The sequence below is a fragment of the Lissotriton helveticus genome, chromosome 4_1 (assembly GCF_964261635.1).
Source record: "Lissotriton helveticus chromosome 4_1, aLisHel1.1, whole genome shotgun sequence".
NCBI lineage: Eukaryota > Metazoa > Chordata > Amphibia > Caudata > Salamandridae > Lissotriton > Lissotriton helveticus.
Window position 1 is genome coordinate 1378672744 of NC_136063.1, and position 27881 is coordinate 1378700624.

Genomic DNA, 27881 nt, shown 5'->3' on the forward strand with positions numbered 1-27881 from the left:
TCGGGCTGCATGGAGCACCAGCGACATTTCAGCATCTTATGAATACCATTCTCCAGCCTTATACCTCCTTCTGCTCGGCATATCTAGACGATATCGTCCTGTTTAGCCCTACATGGTCCGAACATCTACGTCACCTGGGCCTTCTTCTACAGGCTTTAAAAAAGGCAGGATTGCATATCAATGCAAAAAAATTAAGTACAGCCTATAACCAAGTAAAATATTTGGGGTATATACAAGGGGAAGGAGTGATAGCTCCCCAAATAGAAAAAGTTAAGGCCATCTCAAACACTCCGTTTCCCTCCATCAAACGAGAACTAAGAGCATTCCTTGGGCTCATAGGCTATTACAGGACGTTTATGCCCCAGTTTGCAGAGATAGCTGCCCCATTGACTAATATTCTACGGAGGGATGTTAAAAGCAGGTACTCGGGCATCCCACGGAGGAGATGACAAAGGCCTTTACTAAACTAAAAGAGGTCATAACTACAGACCCTGTGCTAAGATCACCTAACTTCAACAAAGCCTTCATCTTGTCCACTGACGCCTCCAACCCAGGGGTAGGGCGGTCCTTTCGCAGATCGGGGAAGATGGACTAGAACACCCAGTCCTATACATTAGTAGGAACCTCTTCCATAGGGAGTGTAAATATCCCACCATTGAACATGAATGCTTGTCTATAAAGTGGGTGGTGGATAAATTAAGGTATTATTAGGCTGGGGTTTTAGGTTTAACCCTATAATAACTGATAAAACCGCACTGAAAGAGAAATAACCCTCACCAGTGAAAACATATAAACACTGAAAAAACACCTGCACAACCACAAACTAAATGCCATTCAAAGAAAGGAAAAAGAGAGTGAAAGAGTCATTTTTTTCTTCCTGAAGGGGCCAATACAATGTAACTTTGTTATACAAGCTAGCAGTAAGAAAGACTGAGCTAACATTATTCTGCTTGAGTTTTGATGTTTAGGGATACCACTAAAATATTGTTTCTTGTTCCTTTTGCTTGTTTCAGTTTTTTTGGTCTTTGGTCTAAAGATAAAGGGTTTAGAAGCATCGTATTTCATATTTTGGCTGCGTTTGATTCTTTCACTGATAGGCAAAATGGCTGGTTTGATAAGAATCTTTCCTAACATGTGTCATCACATTTACCCACAGAGAATGGGTAAAAACCCTTAATGCATCGGCCCACAGTTTCTAGTGGGTCAGTATTGATAGTAGGTGAATTCAGTTGCCAACACCTCAGGCTTTAAACATTCAATGCAAGGTATAGTGACAAGTATATGTATAAAGAGCGCTATCACCAAGCATCTGGGATAGTGGTGAAAACATGACACTAGACATTTGGAAAACATGGAACTCTGTGTCACTTGGAATGCTCTGCAAAAAAAGGTTCTTTCCAAGTTCAGCAAAGATTGGAGTGATATTGTTTGTATTTGCAGTGATTCAGCTACATATATGGAAAGGTTGTGTGATCACATGTCAAAATTGATACCCGAGCTGAACTAATTCCCTGTAGGAGATCCTTGCTACTTGTTAGATGGTATGATGAAAGCATCTTTACATTCTTCAGAGTTAATGAGGGATGCTGTTTACTTTTTAGTCCATTCTGGAACACTGTTTTCTTATGCACAGGAACTAAAACGCAAATATTTATCAATTCTTGCTTTGTGTGACATCAAAGAAAGAGTCATCCCAACTGTGTCCTTTAGCTGATTGGTATCAGTTCAAAGGGCTGTGAATGCTATATTATCCATGTGGCAACTGTTTACAACATTTTTGCTGAGTGATGATGCCAAAGGCCATAAATGGGAGGATCTTTGGTCGCATATTGATAGTGATGTAAAAAAAGTACACTCTACTGCATAATTAGATTTTTACAGCAAAACATAACTGCTGTAGTAGGCATGATAAAAAGCTAGAGTCTGAAAAAACCATTGTCTGCCAAGTGTTCAGCATAATTGGTGTAGATGTGAAACATCTCCTAGAGAGTAGGCTGGGTGACACCTTTAGTGCCGTTGGCACTGCAACATGTTCCATGTTAGAGTGCTTGCCACTTTGTAAGCAAAGCAATGTTGAAGAGCAATTCAGGAACGTTTATTTTACAATGTATGAGAAATGGCTTGCAATAATGCTTAGAAATGTCCTTTCACACAAATGGCATTTGAAGTCAATGAAATCTCACTGTGGTACTCTGTACACGTTCTAGATCCCTTCAGTAAAGGGGAATTTCCTCTGTAGTTTCAAAAGTGCTGCTTCATTTTTGACCGCTTCAATAACTCTGAAGGCATAAGCGCCTGCTCAATGCAAATGTTGCAGAACCTGCCATGAGAATCGCAATGTTCAAGTGCACCAGTATTGGCATGGAAAGCTATGACAGTCGCCAGAGTTAAAAAAATTGTGTACTGGCTGTTTTGGCGTTGCCCATCTCAATTGCCAATGTTGAGAGGGTTTTTTCACAGAAGTTTACATGGGAAGGAAAGAGCGAGCACACATGACCAAAGACTCACTGAAGAAGTATTGTATGGTGTACTACAATAAGTTTAATTTGCAAAAATCTATTGGACCACATAAACACTATACGTACACTGTCTATATACCATGTTCTATCAGTGCAGAAAGCAAGCAATAATAAAAGCAAAACGTTCCATAAACACCGGAAAAACACTTTTTTTGTTGTTTTTAGTGGCGCGCAAATGTTTAACCACTGATTACAACTGTTTTTTAAGGTACTGAAATCACTGAAAAAACCCCACCAGAATTGACCAAAAATAGAAACTGAAAACAGGAAAGCCTAGGTATTATTTAGAGGGGCGCCCTTTTCCTTCTCTTCACCAATCACGCACTGTTACAGTGGATGTGTAGGAATAAAACCCACTCCGCTGGTTCTTATCCCTTCAACCTTTTTCCCTTGAGGTGAGGCACCGTAAGGGTAAGGACAATGGAAACGCGGACTACCTCTCTAGAGTCCTTCCTCTCCCTGAGAGATTCCAGGGGGGGGTGGTGTGTGACCCGGTCGGTCCGACCACGGGGTTACAAGAACACAGCAGAGACTGGTGGGCTGCTTTACCCCCGTCACCCTCTCTTTTTAATCTTCAACAGGACAACTGGACGTGGGAGACAGTACTCGCACCCGGTGAGGAAAAGGAGCCTGGTGCCTTTAACTGGGCCTTCTACTGTGACAAATCCACACCCCCTCTAAATGTCAGCAGAAGCCCTTTGAATAAAACCCCAGAAGAAGATTGCAAGGTGTGCAACGACACCGACGCGAGGGACAAGGAGTACGGAGAAGAAGCAGCAGCGGCAGTGAGATCGTGTGAGCAGAGTTACGGAGGCAGCGAAGAGTAACAGAGATGAGGAGGGTCGTGTCCATCAGATCTAGCGCCAGGAGACCAACCTCACCACTCATCCCCGAGCCATGTTCCTGGAGGAGCGTGGGTTCTACAGGTACGAGGTAGAATCTCGGGTTGGGAGGCGGGGATGCCCGTAAACGAGTCTTGTATAGTTTCTCTACGTGTGTCCTCCTCCTTTAATCCCCTCACTACCCCCTTCCTCACCAGCCTCACCCGAACACCATTTTGTATATAGTTGCAACATATCACGAGTGAAAAGCGGTGTTACCTCACTCTCATCCCCTGTACTTACAAGTCCGCAGAGGACAATCCATCTGACTGCGTCTTTTCTCTTCTACCCCTCCTACACCGGTCTGCCTACTAAGGAGTGACCACGGGAAAGGACTCGACTTCCTGAAAGACCAGTCCAGCTCCAAGTTCACCACGGACCCGGCAAAGTTTGCAGAGGAAAGACTCACTAGTAGACACAAACTTGTGTTCACAAAAATAAAACCCTATTTATCTCGATCTGGCCTACGTTCAGTTCCTTCCACCCGCCACATCATGTAACATGGCCATTTTGTTAGATTCCTCAAAAGAAATATAACTAGTGGAATGCAGCATCTCCCGTATGGAGTGCCTGTAGCTAGCTAGCGTAGGCCAAGACCATAATATATGGTACAGATCACAGGCAAGTTCCGGACACCTCCAGGTTGGATCAAACATGTCCTATATAACTTGAAAGAGGACCAATTCTAATTATGAAGAATTTTGAAATAAGTGTACTTTAAGCGCACTTCCCTGAGTGAGTGGTCATAGTACTCTAAGACTTCCTTCTAGTCAGCCTTGAGGTAGGCTACTCCCAACTGCTCCTGCCAATAAGACCTAGCCACCAGGCAAGTATTATTTGAGTAAAGATTGTCAATGAGTATTTGGTACATGTTGGCCACACTTTTCCTGGAGAGACTCCATAACCTGAGGTAGTCTAGAATCAGTGAGGCCGAGAGATGGATCTGATCCCACCCAAGTTTACCATTAAGTGTCATAGTTGCCAATATTGCCATTGTTGTGACTGGGGCAGTGTGATTTCCAATGGCATCATCTCAAAGGAATAAAACAATTCCCATAAAGAAGGTCTCCAATTGATTTCAGTCCCCGATCTTCACAGAGGGCCCATCTGATCGACCATCAGCCCACAATGATCCCCTCATTGGACCAGAGTGGTGCTTCTACGTGAACAGTTCTATGAACTCCCAAAAGTCGGTGTGTTTGTAGGAGGACAGAGCGGGGAGAAAGCTGTTGTTCAACACAAATTAGTTTATATACCAAAATGAGAATCGGTATTTGTGGGTTAAATAAGTGTATTTTCAGAAAATAATAAGATGGCATTTAAGGACAAATTCGCTTATCTACGAAAATGAGAATCTGGCATTTTCCATTAAAATGACATGCTCGTTTTTTTGTACAAAATTGTGTTTTAATTTCAAACGTTTCTTTAAATGTATTTTGATGATTGGGTGACAAATCTTGTTGATTTGAAAACACTAATTACATTAAAACCAATCCCCTTCCTCACTTCCCTGCTCAAAAGTCCCTGGGGCTTATTTACAAGCCCTGTGCGCTTCTGCAAAATCACTTTTTGTGATATTCTGGTGGTGCACAGAGCTTAACCATATCTACAAGCCCATGTAAAGCCACACAGTATGGCTTTACATGGCCTTGTATATATGGAGTGAGGCAAAGCAGCGCAAGTCACTGCCTTGCCTTACTCTGCCTGAAAGAAGCATTCCATGGGTGTTGCTTTGGGTGTCCTCACTCAACCCCAATGGAATTTGACTCCCCCTCAGATTCACATCGTGTAAACCTTGGGCATAACAAAAACCTGGCACCTCCTTAGAGCAGGTGTAAATATTTCTCATCGTTTTTTCCTCTATCGACATGTGCTGCATTCTGTAGCACACATACAAAGACGAAAACGCCTCTCGTGATTGTTTTTGTGCAGGAAGTAGGTCAGGATGGGGTGCCCCTTACTACACAAAAACAAGCCAGCCAACTCTCACGGTGACACCGAGTCGAAATCATATGGTGGCAGGATAAGCGAGGTGGCAACCACTGTAAACAGGGGATTTCCTGCTCAATTTCGGAGGCTGTAAGCTGCTGATTTCCATTAGAAAATGTGAAAACACCCCATGACATCAGTAACAGCCTCGAAGACACTTAGTTTTTTTTGGGGTGCGGGGCTGGGGGAGGGGCAGAGTGCCTCTTAGACAGCTCTCGCACCAAGCCTTGCCCCCTCAAAACCCCCTCCCCTCCTCACATGGTGAAGTTGGATAACGACCTTTACAACACAGTCATTACACTGTGATAGCTTTACAATGCGGTCATTACAACGCAAGTCATTACAATTACTTGTGCTGAATGTCGCTCTACACTGAGGAATAGTATGATTTACTATTCCAACACCCTTCCTACTGTTCAATACACTGGAGTTGGAATAGTAAATTATACTATTCCTAAGTCCAGCGCAAGTCGTTGTAACGACCTGCGATGTAATGAACGCAATGTAAACTACCGCATTGTGAATGTATGCGATGTAACGTCATACATTCAGTGAAGTTATTTTGTGAGTTGGCAGGTATGCATACACAATCATGCCACCAGCACAACCACCCTTGCACCATGGTGCAAGGGTGCCTGCGTTGGCGCACGGATGCAAATTGTGCGTCGGAGCTGGCTGAAAAGACAGGAATGCACTGTGTCCTGTATATACGGAGCATTCCTGCCCTTTCCAGTTGACATAGGGCAGCACAGCAAGAAGTCTTGTGGCGCTGTCTTGTGGCGCTGTCCTATGCCAATTTCTTGTAAATAAGGCCATCTGTGTGAGTCTATGAGATGCAGCAGAGTTGCAGAGAGAAAGAATTCTCCGGCTGTTGGCTTTGTCGTCTAGGTGAAGTACAATGAATGGAGAGATTTGACATTCTCGAGGTTTCTTAGTTAGTTTCACTAAATCAGCAGCAGTGCATATCCGTCAATAAAAAAAACTGTCAAACCCTAGAAATTGCGTGAGACCCCTGTCAGTAAAGCTTTTGATGCAGCTGAAGCAAAGCTTAGAAACAATTTTCCCTTGGGAATTGTGTGCTGTTTGCCCACGTCATGTAGATGAACATGGCTCTCAGATTTCTAAAGGTTGAATATATTTTAACTGTTATCTATAGTTACTATACCAGGTCTATACAAAAAGACACATTCCATCACATGCATGATGCTGCCTTCAGGATGATAACAAAAGAAGCTGTCCTCGAAGCAGACAATTCAACAAGCAGATCATGGTTGTATGTGGTTCTTTGCCTGCATGTTGAAGTTTGAATTGAATACGATAGAATTAGTGGATTTCTAATGCAAAGGTCCCCTTTTGAGGCTCGGGTAAGGGACCTACAGAAGATTAATAACAGACAGGATGAGATGAAACTCTCTTTTCCTTTCGTATCACCTCATTGCCATCCGTGATCTGAGTAAAAAGGTGGGCGGTCTGATGTGCTATATTATCACAGCTCACTTGGAGCGACTCTGAACACTTCAATCCGGCCATTTTTAATTCTCCAAAGGTCTTAGCAAGAGCAGAATATCTCATTACTTCTGCTCTGTGAGTGTCCACCAGATATGATCAGGGTGCATTGTCTTGCTCTTGGCCATTAGCTGCATGATTCAAGAGAAAATATGGAGGTTTTGGGGAATCACGTTTCATAGCACATTATGGTGATGGGTTCAATCAGTTTCCATCCTCCAACACTGTAGGCCTCTAACTAGACTTGGAAAGTACTCTGGAAACTTCCTGCTGGTATACATATCCCTGGATATCAGCTATTTTCAGCTATGATGTAAATGCTTTAGGGAAGTTAATATGAGCCACAGAGAAAAAACACACTAGTCGATACTTACTTGCCCACCCAACTTCACAAAATAAAAGGCAATCAGTTATGTGTCTGCATGGATTTTGGGAAAAGCTGTGGATTTTTTTCAGTGCCTAAAACTGTCAATTTTACTTTGAAAGTGGCCATGAAATTTTTTTGGAATGCATTGCCAGGTAACAGAATAGGTAATGAATAGGACAGAATGACATTGCATAACTTGTCTTGTGAAAGTTAGCAAAATTCCATGGAAATTTTACAGAATTACTCTTTTATAGCTAAATGTGCTCTGCTAGTGTCTTATGCCATTTCGATTACTTCAACGTTCATCTAGATTTAAAACGTGTTGCGAGACACCAGTAGAAAACTGGTTTGAGTAGAAATTTTCTTTTGACAAGACATTTTCAAATCAAACCTTTCTCCTCTGACATCCCAGGTGACTTTTTAATTTGAGATGGTGCTTGGGAAAAAAAGTATGATAAATTGCATAATACAAAATTGTGAGAAATTTCACAAATTTCATGCAAAATTCTGCAATTTTGTTAATTTGACTGGTGTAACTAAAATGCCTCCCAAGCCTGGTAATGGAGTAATAAATAAGGCAATATTGTAAGAGATTTCACCCAGGGATACGCAGGAGCAGATTTCTGAGAAAACATCACAGTGCAGAGCTTCTCCAAAACTGGCAGCGCCACGCTCCAACATTTTCAAAATGCAGGGATGCGCCATATTCACAAGAAAACAGCATGCCCCTGTGTTTTTCTTAGAGCTGGCACTAAATCTAGCTGCCATGTGCCAACGCAGACACCCTTGAACCATAGTGCAAGGGTACCTGCATTGCAGGGAATGATTGTTTATCTACAGGAAGGTGCCCCTTCCTGCACATAAACAATCACTAATAGTGATTTGTTACTTCTAGGTGTGCTGCATGCAGCACACAAAGAAGTAGCAAATTGTAATTATTTAATGATTGTTTTATGCAGGAAGGAACACCTTCCTGCATATAAACAATCATTAATTACATGTTGCTCTTTCTATGTGTGCTTCAGAATTCAGCACACATATAAAAAGCATAAAACAATAGGAAATCAAAGCATTTTTCCTCGTTTCGCCATTCTAATGCCTGCTTGTTTTTGCGCTGCCTCAGATTAACACAACCTTGCAAATCTGGGGCAGTGTCAAAAGCAAAGGGTGTTGCAGTGGAATGCCCACAGCAACACCCATTGCACGCCCCTTTCACACTAAGGGGCTGATTACGATGGAGGATTTTCCGCATCCTCCGGGCCGGCGGAAGCCACCGCCGGCCCGGAGGATGCGGAAAATCCTCTGCGGACCCACCAAAGACCCACCGCCACATTAGGATGGCTGGTGGGTCCTGGTTTCAGTCCGCCGCTTTTCCGCCACCGTTGGCTTACAACCACGGCGGAAAAGGCCTAATATGGTGGCGGTGTCTCTCAGACACAGCCAGACATATGAGGATGGCTGAGAAAACATGCTTTTCCGCGGCGGCTTCTCCGCCGAGGAAAAGCATGCGGATCTTCACCTCGGGGCCCGTAGCGGGCCCCCTGGGTGAAGAGGGGTGGGGGGTGCACATGGGGGGTACCTATGGTACCCCCCTGCATTTGTATGCAGAAATCGGCAGGCACCGCGCGGTGCCTGCCGGTTTCTGCATACAAATGCAATGTATGCATTTGTAACATTGCGGCGGGTGCAGCTTGAAGCCGCACCCGCCGCTATGTTACAAATAGAGGATGTGACCGCCAGGGTGGCGGTCACATCCTAATTGGACAGGAGGGAACTCCGCATGCCCATGCGGATGTTCCCTCCTCCTTGGTGATCGCGGATGGACTTAAGTCCGTCCGCGATCATAATGGGCCCCCACGTGATGCATGTAAAGGGACCTTATTTACAAGGCGGCATTAAGCTACAAAATGTGGCTTAACGGTGCTTTCTAAATATGGAGAAGGGCATTTCGCCACCAGAACTTCGCTAAAAGTGATGTTCTGGTGGCAATATCCCCTTGGATATATGCCCCATAATGTCAGTTGATCTGATGTGGCTAATGTTTACATTATTGTTTACATTTTCACAGACCGGCATGTCGAAACAATTGAGGAGCCAAAGGTCTTTCTCAGTATTTGAGAGTGACTTCTAGTTCCTAAACCTAACTCAGCAGGGAAAACTATAGGTATTTGCTGTCGCTGTGTATATTTTCGTTTTTCATGTAACCTAAAAGACATGAGCTGTATCAGTCATCTCCATCTTGAAACGCTAGGTTCAGAGTTCTCTTTCACAACCACACTTCTTTGGAAAAAAAAACAATTGGCACAGAATAGCTTCCATCAAAATGCTGTCATGGATTCTGTCCTTGGCACTGTCTTCATGACATCTATAGTACCCAGAGAAGAGAAGGATGTTCTTGTGTCCTAATTTTGCTGCATATGTGTTAATCAGAAGACATCCCTGGATGTGCTGGTAAACCATGAACAATCATATGTTTGCTGCTCTGAGACTTAACTTTTTATATGAGAGAAGTCCAGTCAGCCCTGGCCACCAGCTCTTTTTTCTGAGTTGTGCTTTCTTTTTTCAATTTCCTCTAATGTCAGTCAGGAGAAGAATACACTGTTAAAATCAGTACTCAACACTTTGAAGCCATAAAGATTCATGTGGCTGCAAAAGGGACAGTACTGGAAACGGTGTGACAGTAATTGACAACTGCGCCACCCTGTACAATGTTAATGCTTTAATTACTATGGTGATTGCATTGCCAAATGACCATCATTTTCAGAAAGTACATTAAAACTTCGAGTGACTGGGGCCAAGACAGAAATAGGTATGTGAGGGAACAGAGGAGTGGATGGTGTTGGGGTGCAGTAATATTAAGGTAATATATTTTAACATAGAATCAGCCTATAGGCACTCAGGTGCAGTGGACTCCACATCTTATCATGAGTCATCCATTGTAATCTGTTGTAAATCGTGTCACTGGTGTCCTGTTTTATTGCAATGTCTTTCCATGTCAAACTGATTCAGTAGACCTGCTGAGCTGCTGGCTTAGTGGAAACATTAGGCTCACAGGTACCTTTTTCTGCTACTTTGCAGCAGGAGGAATAATGAGGTGAGGGAGAGAACAGTCACCAGTCCTGGTGACCATCTTATCTTCACCAACATGAGAGAACTCAGGAATGCGTGTATTTTGGTAGGCACTAAGGATTGCACCTGGATAGTACTTTATCGGCCTAGTTGTTGAAAATGGCAATATATATGTACATAAGCGGCGTTCATTTGTGTTCACTGTACCCCTTGTTGTAAGCAGAACGGATCGCTAAACACTTACTGTGTTATCCCGCCAGCATAGACCCATGCACACGACAGCCATTTTAGACACCATGGCCTCTCTGCCCATCTGTTCCCGGCACCCCTCCCCGCGCGCACTGCTCATGCATCGGCCACAAGACCCTCTCCCTCTGCGTGACCCTGCTCTAAAAGTAGCCCTCCTACTTGACCCACACCCCCCCATTTCCTCCCAAGAACACCCTTCCCCTCAGCTGACAACCCCCCCCGGCTGCACTTGGCCTCTCGACCCGGTCCCAAGTCCTAAGACCAAGCCTCGTGGATGTACATCCCCCTTTTCCCTGCCCAGCATAACAAAACCGTGATACACCAACCGAAGTGTCCGACCTTATCACCTGACCAACCTTTGACCTGATCATCCCCTCCTGCCCTCGTGTCCTGTAGGAATGTCCGGCTGAGAGATCACAATCTCTCTTGTTACATTCAGGAGGGGAGGATGACATCTGAGCGACTGGTATGGGAATAGGCCTGAAGCTGGGATTCCAAGCATGCCTTTTTCTACTTCAAAGCGTCTTTATTGTAATAAGGAATGTTTGTGTATCATAAACATGGGTATAAAAGACGAAGCCTCAAAGAACTTGTTAGAGCACCTCCTGAAGACACTATGCGAGTGTCCGAAATGACAGGCTCTCCTCATGAGAAATAAAACTCTATTCTTGTCTTCCTGCTTCCAGCGCCCGTCTCTTTATTTGGTAATTGTTCAAGATGGAAACTAAGAGGCGTCCTGCGCCAGCAGCCTGGGCATCAGGTGCGTTATGGGCTGACTTTTCCTCAATTGGCGCCCCAACGCGGGGTCCATCAGCGACATAAGGTCCGGTAAGAGAGGTCCAGACGATGGGGTGAACATCTAAACGATTGGAGTATACCTGCCTTGAGAGGGCCCTCGTCCGGCTGCCGATTGAATGAACTTCACCAATTCTGAACGGACCTCTCTCAAGTGACCTACTGTCCTGACTGGAATCCCACAGGAATGCTGCGGTAAAAACATGGAGAAAGAGAACGATGGGGCGCTGGAGAAAGGAAGGCGAAGAATTGCCCACATGGTCCGGTCCGGGTAAGGTTAAGTAGGACGTCTTTACGTCCGATTGGTAGGATGGCTTTGTCCATCTGATTGATTGATTGATTGATTGTTTTGGAATCAGTATTTAAAATACTGGTATTGTTCATTGATTGGTTCATTTAGCCTCGGTTGCTACTTGAAGTATTGGTTCTCTTTGAGACATTCTCTGTTTGCAAACAGCGACGAATAGGAACGTTCCTCTCTCTTTGCAAATAGTGAAGGATAGGTAATGCGGACTTTTGTCCCCCGTTGTAATCCGTCATGCCTATTTTTCTCCCCACTGATTGATTGGTTGCTCTGTTGCTCTTTGAGACATTCGCTGTCTACAAACGGGGAAGAATAGGAATATTCTGTCTCCCTTTGCAGATAGTGAAGGGTAGGTAATGCAGACTTTTGTCCCCGTTGTAATCCGTCATGCCTATCTTTCTCCCCATTGATTGTTTGTTATCGATTTTTATCGATTATTGCTCTTTGAGATATTCCCTGTCTACAAACAGGGAGGAATAGAAATATTCTGCCACCCCCTTTGCAGATAGTGAAGGATAGGTAATGCAGACATTTGTCCCCGTTGTAATCCGTCATGCCTGTTTTTCTCCCCACTGATTGATTGATTGTCTGGACATTTATTGTTCAAGGAATAGTTCTTTTGAGGCATTCTCTGTTTGCAAATAACGTGGAATAGAAATGTTCTGTCTAGTCTTTGCAAGTAATGAAGGGTAGGTAATGCGGACCTTTGTCCCCCGTTGTAATCTGTCATGCCTATCTACTCCCCACTGATTGGTAAACTAGTTCCACCCGGACCAATTATTAGAGGTAGGTCATCTGGCTCGGCCAGGAGGGCACCCCTAATACAAAAGGACAAATATAAAGAAAAAAAAAATGCGGATTAGACGCTGTATCGTGCTAGCAGAGAAAAAAAAATATATATATAAAAATCGTTAGGGAAAAGAAAAGGAATCGAGTGAAATCAGTAGGCCGCTGATGAGATCTCTTTTCAACCTCGCTGAAATGGAAACATAGGGAACAACCCCTCAGGAAATATGAAACTGGTGAGGAAAGCCGAACTCAACGCTATGACTTCGAGACAGCTTGGCTCCACCACCCACCCCGCCCAATTAACGACAAACCTTAGGCGAATAATAGAAAATATACAACACCATAGCGAAGTAACAGGTGAAAACGTTTTATTTTTTTAACAAACAAAAAAAACATTCAAAGCAACTATTTACATGACAAACGGCTGCAACGACAAACGAAACCCACAATGCATTTCGCCGTCTGCCTGACGCCGTTCCAGTCCTTCCTTCCCCAAAGTAGCAATGTTGGGCTACTTTGGGCTACTTTCTAGTAGTTTTTGGGCGTTTTAAAGTCTACAAAAACCGTCAGGGGCGGCCTGGGGTGGAAGGACCACTACGCGAATAGCCCGAAGGCGGCACCACGCGCCAAGGCCTGTCCCCCGGATAAACCAAGGGACCCGTTTCTGGGGCCAGGGCGAAGAAGCATCCGGCCGCCATCGGCTGTAGACCCGGCCCGAAACGTGCCAGACGTCCCCACTTCTTCAATAATGGCTGCGACAACACTGGGGGGGGATGTCTTGCACATGCCTCTGACCCCCCCCCTCGTCCTCATCGCCTGGTCCGGCCATAACAAATGTCAAGCGAGACGCCGTGGGGTGCACCGGGAGGGAGAGGCGGTGCGAACGAGCCTCTCCCACCTCCCCAGGTGAAGGCTCCCCAGCTGCACCCCCAACGCTCCTCGCACCCGGCAAAGGGTTCGTCCACTCTTACGGTGCAGCGACGCTCCACTCACCCAGCAGGGTCTCGTCCACTGTGGCGGTGCTGCGACGCCTCGCCCGACAGGTTGGAGCCCGTCTGCTCATTTGACCCCGCGATTGCCGGTAGCTGCCGAACTCTCAAAATGGCGGTCGACCCTGCAAGAGCGGGCCCAGCATGAAGGAATGGCCCGGTTGCTCGTTGATTAAGAAACGAGTCCCACCACCATAAAAGTTCTCCTCGACCTTGAAGATTCTATAGGAGCCGCGGGGGTCCCCGACTCCCGTAGATACCCCCGATGGGGAACGACTGCCATGATTGCCCGCGGAACGATGAAAATATAGCCGCGGGACGTCGGCGCTCCCATGCTGACGCCAGCCTCAATTTGAATGACTAAAATCCTGCAGAACTACAGTTCGGATCAGTTCCGGTGAAAAACCCAGTATGACCCGGTAGGGAAAAATGTTGCCTCCCTCCCCCCTCTTTTGACTGATGGTTCATTCTGCCGATCCTTTCTGTTGCCCTTTAACGGAACTTTTTGGACTGCCGAAAGAGGCTCTGGGCCAACCACGAGTTGGTAGAGGTTTTGACTATGCCTGGGTCTGCCTGGCTGCACCCAAAATGGCGCTGGTACAAATGAAACTTTCAACTCCTTGTTGTACCCCGATTGCTCAGCCTTGATGGCATGAAATATGTATACAGTTTTTAAAAAAAACAATGAATTGATATGGGATGGGTATTGATTATGTGTTCGGACAATGAATTGAAGTGAGATGGGTGCTGATTGAACATTCGGACAATGAATTGTTGATAAGTTTGGCGCATCATGATTATTGAAAGTTCAAATTTCAACACTTATGATACTTGCTCACACTGAAGTTTCGATATGATTTTGTTGCACTTGTCGCACTTTTAGTATGAAATCAACGACCACCGACACCATTAGGTTTTCCACTAATAAGTATTCCCACATGTACAGTTCTGGCCGGCCCATGGGGTTGTAGGCCCGTATTTATGCACTGACATTTTTTATTAAAGATTTTTGGAGAAAAACGTACGTAGTTGTCACGTGTAAATTGGTAAGTTTCGACTAAATGACCACTGTTTCCGATATAACTGAATTACAATTGAAATGGCTCAGCTCGATTAGTTAAGGCTTAAAAAGTATAGTACGCAGAAATACTGCAAATATGAATGGTCTAGGTTTTTGTTGTATGTACTTTGCACATTTTTGTACAGCCTAAAGCAACCGCTAAAAGACCCTGGAATTCAGCCTATACTTTATATGCTACCTGTATCAGGAAAATTGTGCTAAAAATACCCCTAAGTCGCCCCGAAGAAGCGCCACCCGGCCTCCCTACATACGATCCGTAATACCACACTTGGGTGACCTATGCTATCCACCGGCTTCCGATAATCATCTCTCCCACACTAAAAGGTCCATCTGGGCTTAAATGCCGAGTTGGCAAGGACTGCGTTCCGTGGAGATAGGCCGAGTATGTAGTAAGTAAAAGCCTTTTCGGGTTTATGCGCGCTGATGTGTTTTTAAATGCTGCCCCCGCCCCCCTTCTTTTTCCCTCTTTCTGCAGGTCACATTGGAACGTCGATTAAAATACGAAAAAGGAAATGGTGATCTAGCGGACGAAGAGATGGGAAAAAGGCGTTCGATTATGGTACCTACACACGATGAGCGAACAATACCCTGAACTTAGCGCTTGAGAGGACAGCCTGAAGCGGAAAGTACAGGATGTGACTTCGCTTGGCACCCCGAATAATACAACCAAAAATGACGTGCACTTATGATTAAGCATTCTACACTTAACTAAATAGGGAAGGTTTTAAAGAATATTCTGAGGTGAGGTTTACTCTAGTACCCTCCGTTTGGAGGACTAGGAATGTTGTCAGTGTTTAGAAATTACTACATCCTTTCCACACCCTCATGGACCGGAAACTCAGAGCTGCCCTATTGTTCTCCCAACTGACACCTACTGTTGCCTCCGCCTGGAAAAACATTAGCCCGACCAGGTTAGTTCTTGACCGGTTGCCAAAGGCGTAAGTGTGTAAAACCACAAAGACCAGTAAAGGCAGCCGACAATAAAAGGAAAGAAAAGGGTAAAAAGAGCTTAGGATGCTAAGGATGCGCAGCATACAGGAAGAGATCATTATGGCCAATAACGGTTATATGTCTTGTCTTGGATTTTTGTATATAATACATGTACTGTCTCCCTCACCTGAGTATGTGTGTACGTAATGTATGGATCTACGTCATCCCTCTGCCTGTGTTTCCGTATTACTTAACCCCTGTTGTTCTGTGTTGTGCGCGCACTGAATGACCCATTATTGTACACGTCTCTCTCTCTCTCTCTCTCTTTCTCTCTCCATGTCATACGTGTACCAAATGGACCATTTAGAGTGCGGTCTCTCTCTCTCTCTCTCTTTCTCTCTCTCTCTCTCTCTCTCTCTCTCTCTCTCTCTCTCTCTCTCTCTCTCTCTCTCTCTCTCACTCTCTCTCTCTCTCTCTAAAAGCCCCCCTGGTCCCTCCTCCCTTGTATGGTAGCGTTGTGCCCCCCCGGCACCAACGTAATTGGGTCTCCTCGAACACAAAGGTGTTCGGCAAAATTAACGGGAACTAAAGCGATTGTGACTTGCCATATTACTACCTCTCCTTTCTGCAAAACGATAGAACCCGAGTTGGTAATAAAGGAAAGGACAGGTAAGACGACTGATGTCCCCTAATCTGGCTTTTTATAGGGGGACTATAACGTCAATGGCCTTCTGTTTTTCAGTTCGCTAGAAATACAAATTCCCAATGCACAGATTACCTCACCCCTCTGCACTTAAGTGCGGATGTCCGCAACGTCCCCGATTCTCCCGATTGACCCCAGCTACCTGTCCAAAGCGTCCCCGCTTCCCCCGATTAACCCCAGCTTCATGTCAGCTACCCTCGAAGCGTAATTGATGACCTTGATTAACGGTCATTCCCCAAGAAAGGCATGTTTAACATCTGCCCCCCCTCCTCCTTCTTCATGACGATAACGCCCCTGCTTGCAAGAGTTAGCCGACCCCGAAGGGAAATGTAAGATTGTCGATACTTGGGTTAAAAAGAAAAAGGGCGAGTCTCTACATAAGGACTCGATTTTGAGTTTGATATAATACACTGTGTATAAAGGTCCTATTTCTCTCCACATACGTCACGAATGAACGCCAAATAGGCTTACGAATTCAATGGTAATGCCCTCCTACATACTCCATAAGTGATGACTTCTGACTGTGACCGATGAACTTATCCCCCACCTACTTAGGATTGGGGACGGAATTGAGATGTATAAATGTCTTCTCCTGCCAGTTTTTCTAAAAACTTGTTTTGTACCCATTCAAAGATACAATCACCGGAGGAGAGGAGCAGGACGTGACGCACAGCCTGGCCACAGATCATGGAGCACGTGTGACCTCAGCCAAAGGTGGAGCCACAGAGCAACGAGACGCTGGACGAGGCACCATTCTCAAACTCGGCAGATTAAGGAATGAAGGGCTACGTTGAAGCCCTCGGTTTGCTGACCCACTCGTGCCTGAAGTCCCCGTCCTTTTTGAGCCCGACTGATGGGCCTGCCTGCTCGTCATCCTTTGCTCCTTTGGTCCCTTGGTGCGCTCAGAGATCTGATCCCACTCCTCCCTCTCTTCCCATGATTATGCAACAACATCACCCTTTTCGCATAACTTTTGACTATAGAATAAGGTTTTTGCCACGAAAGAAGAAAGACACGCAGGTGCCCAGCATGAGGCACCCCTAAGAAGATCAGTTAGGAAACAGGACTTTGATCTAACAGCAGAGGACTGATCGCACCCTGCAACGCGTAAGGATGAATACGAGCTGGACCTATAGCTCCACCGCCGGTGCTCAACAGCGCCAACAAAAGAAGACGGACTCTGTTAAAAAGACATTGTGACGAAAACCCCCTTCCTGAACTTTCTACCCACCCCTTGACTAAGTGCTTGTATCGAATTGAATTCCTCCCTCAACCATTTTTTCGTATTGCTTTCTAAAATGTTTCATCGGTCACTCATGTATTTAGTTTTCCAAAAAGTCTCTTATTGCACTAATAAGACCCGAAGGTATCAGAGTACTCTTACTGTATGTTGATGTCACCGGAGAGAAAGTCTGAACTTGATTCTATAATGTTTCAGAACCTCTTTTCTTGATTGACTCCAACTAAGTATTATGCCGATCTCTAGACTTGTATGAATAACCCAACAAATGTAAAAACATATGTACCGCATTCCGCCAATCGTATTGACTGTTTAGAACTGAACTTGCTTATGTAAAAAAGCGGCGACTGTTGAAAATGGCAATATATATGTACATAAGCGGCGTTCATTTGTGTTCACTGTACCCCTTGTTGTAAGCAGAACGGATCGCTAAACACTTACTGTGTTATCCCGCCAGCATAGACCCATGCACACACGTACACGACAGCCATTTTAGACACCATGGCCTCTCTGCCCATCTGTTCCCGGCACCCCTCCCCGCGCGCACTGCTCATGCATCGGCCACAAGACCCTCTCCCTCTGCGTGACCCTGCTCTAAAAGTAGCCCTCCTACTTGACCCACACCCCCCCATTTCCTCCCAAGAACACCCTTCCCCTCAGCTGACACCCCCCCCCCCGGCTGCACTTGGCCTCTCGACCCGGTCCCAAGTCCTAAGACCAAGCCTCGTGGATGTACATCCCCCTTTTCCCTGCCCAGCATAACAAAACCGTGATACACCAACCGAAGTGTCCGACCTTATCACCTGACCAACCTTTGACCTGATCATCCCCTCCTGCCCTCGTGTCCTGTAGGAATGTCCGGCTGAGAGATCACAATCTCTCTTGTTACATTCAGGAGGGGAGGATGACATCTGAGCGACTGGTATGGGAATAGGCCTGAAGCTGGGATTCCAAGCATGCCTTTTTCTACTTCAAAGCGTCTTTATTGTAATAAGGAATGTTTGTGCATCATAAACATGGGTATAAAAGACGAAGCCTCAAAGAACTTGTTAGAGCACCTCCTGAAGACACTATGCGAGTGTCCGAAATGACAGGCTTTCCTCATGAGAAATAAAACTCTATTCTTGTCTTCCTGCTACCAGCGCCCGTCTCTTTATTTGGTAATTGTTCAAGATGAAAACTAAGAGGTGTCCTGCGCCAGCAGCCTGGGCATCAGGTGCGTTATGGGCTGACTTTTCCTCATAGTCAGTATAAGAAATTCAAGGCCAGAAAAAAATAAACAAATCAGCTAAATCAGGTATTTTTCACCTTTGAAATGCCAATACATGACGACATTAACTCAAAGGTATTTAGAGCTTTCTCTATCACTCTTAAACAATTAATAGCTAATTGATTTAGAATTTCCGTGCAAAAAAGCTTACAAAGGATTTTACATAAAATATTTTTTTATTCCAGCTCCTGGCCCTTTTAGAATATGAAAACATGAACGGCCAGTGGTTTTCTCTGAGATTTATGGCAACCCTGTAGAGACACTGATGACATGTGTTAACATGCATGTGACAGGAAACAGGAAGCATTAAGCCTTGGTAGTTCCTGTTCCTGATGCTTGATGTAGCCAAGGTGGGAATCTTCATGCCTATTCACTTTTTCCTGTGGTTATGTATATATCCTTCCGGAATTATCTCGTGCGGATCCTGATTGCCCCTACTTTAGGTGGTAAGGGCATAGGGCAATGTATTCCATTTTTTAAATATAAATAAATTAATGGTGGATGGAAACTCTCGAAACTTTATAGACACACTAAGAAATGGCATGCCTTACTTGCAATTGCAGGCATTATTTCCTTAAGGAATGGTTGTGTCTCCCATTTCTTGTTACCCATTCAGCCAGGGAAAGATTGTTAGCGTACACAAAGCAAGTTCAACTCTTTACATTCCTAAAGCCACATTTTCGTGTTTTCAGCACAACAAAATAACATATTTTATTCCCTGTTATGAAATATAGTCTGAATAATGCACAATGCAATTGAGGTAAAAAAGCACACTTAATTAGGAAATAGCTTTAAGATTTGCACAATGTATAAAGCTACATTTCAGTACAAGAGGGCCTTCCTCCTAAACAAAATCCTGATGACTGAATGAAGGAGGGGCATCCTCGTCAACACATCACTTTAAATATATGGCAATTTCATTTGAGATCATGTATTATTACTGTACCTCTCAACCCAGTGACATTTGATAGAAGTCACCTTACTTTGATTCATTTTTAACCACCAATCAAAATGCCTCCTGTAGGCTTGAAGTGTGCTTAATTTGAGCCGGTGGTTTCTGGTGCTCGACATCGGCACTTAATTGTCAACTCCTGCACTTATGACAGTCTGCCACATAGTGGCCCTACCTGTCTTGTTTAGAACTGAGCAGAACAGCAGTTATCTGTTAATTCAGTAAACATTTTTTTTAAAATGACGAATATGTGTCACCCAAGCCATTCTTATAGCTTAAGAAGTATGGAAAAGTCTGAATTGTCACACTTGCAGGAGTGTGATGGTTAGTAGCTGTGGTGGTGTTGCAGTACCAGCAGGAAGATTAGCCTGGTGGAGGCTTCAGTGGCTTCTTGACAAGAGCCCTGGCACTTAATTTGTTTACAAATTAAGCACTGCCTTGAAGATCAATCAGCCTGAAAACGTGCTGAACCGCAATAAAGTTATTCTCCATTGATCTCCAAAGGCTAGCCTTACAAAACCATTCCCCCCCCCCCCCCCCTTATTGTGGACACAAAAGGTCGAAAGGTGTGGAACACACAATAGACAAATGTTTTCAGCTTAGTTTTGGCCACGTGGTTGTGAGCATTAGAAGTAGGAGTGCGGTTGTGAGCATTGGAGGTAGGAGTGTGGTTATGAGCATTAGAGGGAGGAGTGTGGCTGTCAGGATTGGAGGTAGGAGGAGACTGGATGGCTTCTGCTATTGTTTTCTGTGCTATGGTACACCCATGGCTTTTATTGCTTGTCCTGCCAAAGTTCAGTAACCCCTCCTCATCCTTTTCTGAGCAGGCTGGCGCCTATGACATAAAGAGGCCAATCCATGAATGAACCAATACACATTTGTGTGGGACAAATTGTACCTCGCAAATATGCAGCAGTATTTTTGGAGCCATAGGTCCGAATTCTCTGTCAGAACTGTATAAAGGAAGAGAACGATTTTTCCCAGATCAATGCCGGCCCTCTGTGCATATTTGAGAGGTGGGTGTGCTAAACACATTTTCATTACGTTTTTGAATACATCTAACCTGAAATGCTGGCAGGGGATATTTCTGCATCTGGCACATCGCTGGCTTCCTCCGCCCACCTGCATCAATTTTGCACCACGATGGTTTGCGGGTTAAAAGGACAGATTGCACGCCAGCATCATATTTCGCACATGGGTAAATTCTGTTTATGAGTTTCCAAAGGCAGAGTTGCCCCCAAAGACCTATGTACGTTTCCATACAGAGCATGTGATACATGAAAAGCCAAGTCACTGCAGGGACACTACAAACGGTTTAGCTGAGCATGATGAAGAATAAATGAAATACAAATCGGTGGCCATGATTTTTTGAAAGCCAAATTTCAAGCAACTCAATCACAATGATTTACAAAAATACTGTAGTCTCAAAAAATGTATGCATCTAAATAAATAATCTGCAAAACAAATCTCAGAAAATGTAAGGAGCAACCGCCTTTTAATTATAAAAACACATTTTTTTTACTTCATTAAATAGCTGAAACACTTCTCGTGTTAACCGTGCATTGTCAGCACTGGTACAGCCCAGTGTCTCAACAAAATGGCAACCCCCAAGTCTCAGTTGCTTCATTCGTGTGATCACATGACAGCACAGCTAAACATACAGGCACACGAAAGACATGCACACATCTGGGTGGCGAATCAAGGCAGTCACTTTTCAGGTGAAATGTTTCCTGTCACCTTCTGGAGACAGGAAAAAGCCATCAGTTCGAAAAAATGCGGGAATTGTTTTACACTCGCTACTTTCAATATATTGTTGCTCCGTAAGCGCAGAACACAAATGTTTGCTTCATGAAAGTCGAAAGATTTTCTTTCACTGGAAACCTGCAAAAGCACTATAATGATGGACACCGTTCCATATTTATAATACACTATGCTTACCATAATTAATTTTCAATGTAATGCACAGCCAATATCTGGTCCTACCTCTAAGTAAGCCCTCCTGAGAGAATCTAGGCTAACCATCACATACATTGCACAGTTATTACTACCTTGTGGAGTGCCTTTGCCTGGCAACTACATTATTTAATCTGTGCTGCGGATTGCAGGTGGTGGTCCCTAGCAATCATTTTTGTGGACCTGGACATATTTTTAACATTAGACATTGACCGAAAATAAAAGAGAGAAAGTCAAAACAGGGAGGAAGAGAGAGTAAAAGAGAAATAGAAAGAGAGAGAGAGAGTTTGAGAGAGTGAGAGAGAGAGAGAGAGAGAGAGAGAGAGAGAGAGAGAGAGAGAAATGTAGATTTTCCTAGTATTCATGACGGAAAGTCTTAATTTTATTAAAGACACGGAGGCGAGTATTATGCTTTCTAATCTTGCGTTTAATCAAACAGCAGCCAAGATAAGCAATGAAAACTACAGTTCCCAGAGGGCCAGAACAGCTGGGCCATGGGAATGTGAAAAAACGCGATAGTACAGTAACCAATCATAGAAGACCTATCAAATAAAGGCAACTAACTGACTGCGCAGCTTCCTCTTTTCGCTGTGAGCCAGTCATAAAGGTTCAGTGAATAAAGGACAAATTAACATAATTAAGGCCAGAGCCAAAGTCCAGGAACATAAGTCTTGCATCAGAAGGATCCAAGGAAGAAGATCGAACAGGAGACCAGGAGAAGGATCCGGAGGCACTGGAAGTGGAGGACGTGGAGGCGAAGACCTCAGCAGCCGAAGAGTAGAACTCCTAAGACGAAGCCGGTGGTAAGGCTGGATTTGCTGTAGGGAGGGAGAAACAAATGTCAGTAATGTTGCGGCGGGATAATACTCGCCTCCGTGTCTTTAATAAAATTAAGACTTTCCGTCATGAATACTAGGAAAATCTACATTTTATGGCAAGACCGGAGGCTCCTATTATGCTTGTTCAAAGCATATTAACAACATCAGAAGCCACAGTATGGATTGGTTTACAATAGAACATGCGAAAGATACTGTCATTGGACCAATCTGCCGATCTGAGAATGTCCTCCAATCGAGAGCCAGACCAAAAGGCTTTAGAAGCCATGGCTCCCCTGGCCGAATGAGCCCCAAAAATGGAGACATCAATTCCGGCAAGAGACATGACCCAGCGAACCCAACGGGCAAGGGAAGGGGAAGAGACAGGGAGATGGGGTTTACGAAATGAAATCAGGAGTTGAGAAAAAGAGGGCGTTCTGAGATCAGCGGTCCTTTCTTCATACACTTTTAAGCATTGTCCAACAGACAGTTTGGGTTGAGCAGGGAAATAAGGATAAAACACTGATTCCAAATTAGTTTTTGTGCGTCTGCGTATTTGAAACATTACACCTGTAGGGGAAAATTGGCGAGCAGAAACATCTAGAGCTTTGACATCAGAAACTCTCTTAATGGAAATCAAACACAGTAACATGGTAAGTTTGGCAGACAACATTTTGAGTGAAAGAACAGAATTGTCAGGCCAATTTGTGAACAATTTAAGAACAACTGTAACGTCCCATAAAGAAGTATACTTAGCCAACGGTGGTTTCGCACATCGAACACCTTTCAGGAGACGACAAATGAGGGGATGAGCACCAACTGGTTTTCCATCAACTTGGGAGTGGTTAAGGGAGATAGCCGAACGATATAGATTGACAGTGCGATAAGCCTTACCTGCGCTTGCCTCGGAAGCGAGGAAATTAATGACAAAATTCAGAGGGGCTGAAATGGGATTGAGGTCCCTTTCCAAACACCAGCTTGCCCAAAGAGACCAGGCGGATTTGTACGCCTTGGAGGTGCCAGGGGCCCAGGCCTGGCTGATAAAGAGCGAAGCCTCTTGTGAAATGAGGACGTGAGAATGGGGAGGCCGGAAACTTTCCAGGCCGACAAGGTCAGAGTGTTGTCGAGAATGAGACTGTGTTGTTCGCCCTGAGGATTGAGGAGGAGATCTCGGAAGGAGGGAAGAAGGACCGGGAAGTCCACCGCCATCTCCAAAAGAGACGGAAACCAAACCTGAGCCTGCCAGAAAGGAGCCACGAGAACCAGGGACGAAGACTGTCGGCGAATTTGAGAGAGGACCCTGTTGATCATCAAGAAAGGGGGGAAGGCATAATGCAGATGACGAGACCAATCCTGCAGGAAGGCGTCTGTCGCCAAGGCCAGAGGGTCCGGACGCCAACTGTAAAACCGGGGCAATTGGGAGGTGAGCCGGGACGCGAAAAGGTCGATGGAGAAAGGGCCCCAAAGATGGGAGAGGGAAAGAAAAACGGATGGACAGAGCTTCCAGTCGCTGGAATCTCGAAGGAATCTTGAGTGCCAATCGGCCACAGAATTGAGATCCCCTGGGAGATACTCCGCGGACAAGGAAAGGTGATGGGCGAGGCAGTATTCCCACAGACTTTTCGCTAAGTCTGCCAGAGGCTTTGACCTGGTGCCGCCTAGATGGTTGATATAGCGGACCGCAGAAACATTGTCCATGCGTAGGAGGATTGAACAGCGAATCCTGTTCTTTGAAAGGCTTTTGATCGCAAAGGAGCCTGCAAGCATCTCTAAACAGTTGATGTGCAGCCTGGACTCCTCGGCGGACCATGAGCCCCCAGTCGAGATTGGCCCACAGCGGGCGCCCCAACCCGATAGGCTTGCATCGGATTCTAAGACAAGATCTGGGGCCGTGGCGAAGATAGTCCGGCCGTTCCACGTATCTAAATGGTCTGTCCACCATTGGAGCTCGATGCGGGATTCGGGATCTAGGGAAACGAGATCTGAATAAGCGAGGCCTTGCCTGAGGTGTCTTATCTTCAGACGTTGGAGAGCGCGATAATGGAGAGGGCCGGGGAAGATGGCCTGAATGGAGGAGGACAGGAGACCGACGATCCTCGCCAAGGATCGGAGAGATAAGAGAGAAGACTGAAGAACGGAAACAATTTCCGCTTTGATTTTGGAAACTTTGGAAAGGGGGAGGCGAAGAGACGCTGCTGCGGAGTCCACCAGAAAACCCAAGAATTCCATGTTCTGAGATGGAATGAGAGACGACTTGTCCGTGTTGATGAGGAAGCCGAGGTCTGAAAGGAGAGATTGGGTTAGGCGTAAATCTGAAAGAAGATTCTCCTTGTCCGAATTCATGAGGAGGATGTCGTCCAAGTAAATTATCAGTCTGATGCCAAGGGATCGAAGATAAGCGACCACGGGTTTTAAGAGTTTTGTGAAGCACCATGGCGCGGAAGATAAGCCAAAGGGAAGAGAAGTGAAACAGTAATTGACACCTGCCCATTGGAATTGAAGAAACTTCCATTGGGAATGATGAATGGGAACCGTGAGGTAAGCATCTTGAAGGTCCAGACGGACCATCCAATCGTGTGGGCGAAGGGCGTCTCGTAGATGTAAAATTGTTTCCATTTTGAAATGACGATAAACCACAAATTGGTTGAACCACTTCAGGTTGATGACAGCGCGGAGTTTCTTGTTTTTCTTTTGAACAAGAAAAATGGAGCTTAGAAAGCCTGAGGAGTCGAAGTGAAAAATTTGAGCTGCCTGTTTTTGAAGAAGAACCTCGATTTCGGTTGAAATCTGAGAGGCCATGAGAGTGGAAAAAACGAGGGGGGGAGGGAAGGAAGTTTGAACGGGGGGGGAGAGAAATTCGATCAGGTAGCCTTGTACGGTGTTTAAGACCCAGGGATCTGAACTGAGAGCACACCATTTTGGAAGGAAAAGTTTTAAGCGACCCCCCACAGGAGGGGAAGAAGAAAGGCTTACCTTGTTGTCTGGGGTTGTTGTGACGATAGTTTCCTTGACCTCTGCCTCTGAAGCCACGGCCACGTTGGGGATAGAATTGTGGCTTGTAGTCTTGATTGGCGTGGGACGAACCTCTGGAGCCTTGATTGTAGGGACGGCCGGAAGAGCGGCCCCTGCCTCTGCCGGCCCGTCCAAAAACCCGAGGGGCGAAAACCTTTTTGACAGTTTGTTGGGCTTTGTCCAAAGAGGCGAAAGTGGAGACAAATCTGCTGAGGTCACGGACCAAGTTGTCTCCGAACAGGAGACCATTAGCTTTGGGACCAGGATCCATAGGGGCGAGATTGGAGAGCTTTGGATCCAGCTTGATAAGGAGACCTTTGCGGCGCTCATGAGTAATGGCGGAATTTGCATTACCTAGGAGACAAAAAGCGCGTTGGGCCCACATGGATACCTCTTCAGCCGAGAGTTCCGAACCTTCCAAGCGCGCGGCCTCCGCCAAATCAAAAATGCGGGCGAGAGGGCCCACAACATCCAGTAACTTGTCTTGACAAGTGGACCAAGCTTTGTCGACCCCTCGGCGAGGGTCCTTGCCAAATTTAGAAAAGAAAGTGAGAAGAGGTTGGTCAATGGAAGGAACCAAGGTGATTTTGTCGGGAAGAGTTGGTTTGGGACATTCCGATTTGAGTCTGGATCTCACTGAGGTCTCCAGGGGAAGACGCAGTCTGGCCGTAATATATTCTCCAACATGATGGGAAGGGAACCATTCTGTAGAATTCGGATGACGGATGGTAGAGGGATCAAACATGGGAAAACCCTCAGAGTCGAAGACTGGGTCAGAAGAAAAGGAATCCAATTTGGCAGATTTAGAAGGAGGAGAGGAAGGATCAACTGCGTCAAACAAATCAAATAATTTATCAGCGTCATCCATATGATCACCGTCATCATCATCATCGTCAGTGTCCATAATGCTGGAAATGACCAGTTTCCTCTTAGGAGACTCTGCGTGTTTATCTTTTTGCTTTCGCTTGCCCTCGGAACCAACAAACCCCTCCTTGGTAGGAGGCCTGGGAGGCGCAAAGTCCTCAGTCAAAAGCGAGGAAGACTCGCCAACCAATGACGCAGTTTTTGAGGCACGAGCCTTAGCAGAGTGGTCCACCTTTTTCTTTCTGCTTTCCCCAGCAGAATGGGCCAGTAATTTGGACATGACGCTCAACATAGAATTTTCCATATTTTTGGACATTCGTTTCATAGACACCTCGACTGCAGACTCAACAGAGGTATTAATAAATTTATTTAAATGTTTTTTAAAATTAAGAGAGTCCTCAACAGGGACCTCCTCAGAGGAACTGTCGTGTTCCATGGTCAGAATGACAGAAAAAACGAGCAAAAACGAGTAAAAACAAGGGAAGGTACAAGAAGAGGCAGGCGAGGGTTAATGCAGCCAGCAGGGGCGTGACTGAAGGCGGGCCGAGCAGCGAGCGTCAGCCGTGAGCCAGAACCGAAGGAGAGGAAGGCGCGTCAGCAACACTGAGGAGCCGGTGAAAGGCACTGGGAAGGTGAGAGGCGAGTAGGAAGGCGCGTGAAGACGCGCAAAGGAAGGGGAAGGCAGCGCTGACTTGCGCGAGCGAGGGAGCGACCAAGGGAGAGGGGGGGGGGTACCTAGACAAGAAACCAAATAAACACGCTGGAAGCGTGGTACAGCGGCGCGAAGACGCGCTAGAAGCAAATGCGTGTAAACAATAGCGCCACAAGTGAAATACGAGGTACAATAATAATACTTCAATAAATAAATAACTGAGAGCAGGAATAAAGGCACTTATCTGACTGCGAGCAGCAAGAAAAGAGGAAGCTGCGCAGTCAGTTAGTTGCCTTTATTTGATAGGTCTTCTATGATTGGTTACTGTACTATCGCGTTTTTTCACATTCCCATGGCCCAGCTGTTCTGGCCCTCTGGGAACTGTAGTTTTCATTGCTTATCTTGGCTGCTGTTTGATTAAACGCAAGATTAGAAAGCATAATAGGAGCCTCCGGTCTTGCCATAAAATTAAATGAAATGAGCCCACAATAATTATATACAATTATCAGTAGTGTATAGTGATGGAGGAAAGATGCATGCTCTCAGCATTCTACAGCACTGGCGTTGCTCTCCTAACACATTTAAAAACCTGCTCTTATATTCGTTTTTTTTTTTTTTTTTTTTTTTTTACAAATTGCGACGTGTTTGATAAAATGAAGTATGATTCAAGGTAATGTTTGACAGTCAAACTGTAATAGAATTGTATATCAGTATAGGACATTTTCTATACTGAAAATGCAACAACTTTGAAAGTGAGTGTCAATATTGTGTATCAATTGTTGTATCTTTCTCAAGAGTTTTGATCATACGGTCAGCCAACCTATTTGCCAAGAACTCACTTTCTGCACTTGCTCGGTTTTATCAATCTTCTTTTGGTACAGTGACCATCGGCCAAAGTTGCAGCCATTTCTCTGAGAGAAATACCCCGTCTCTGAGCACTTTTCTTGATTGT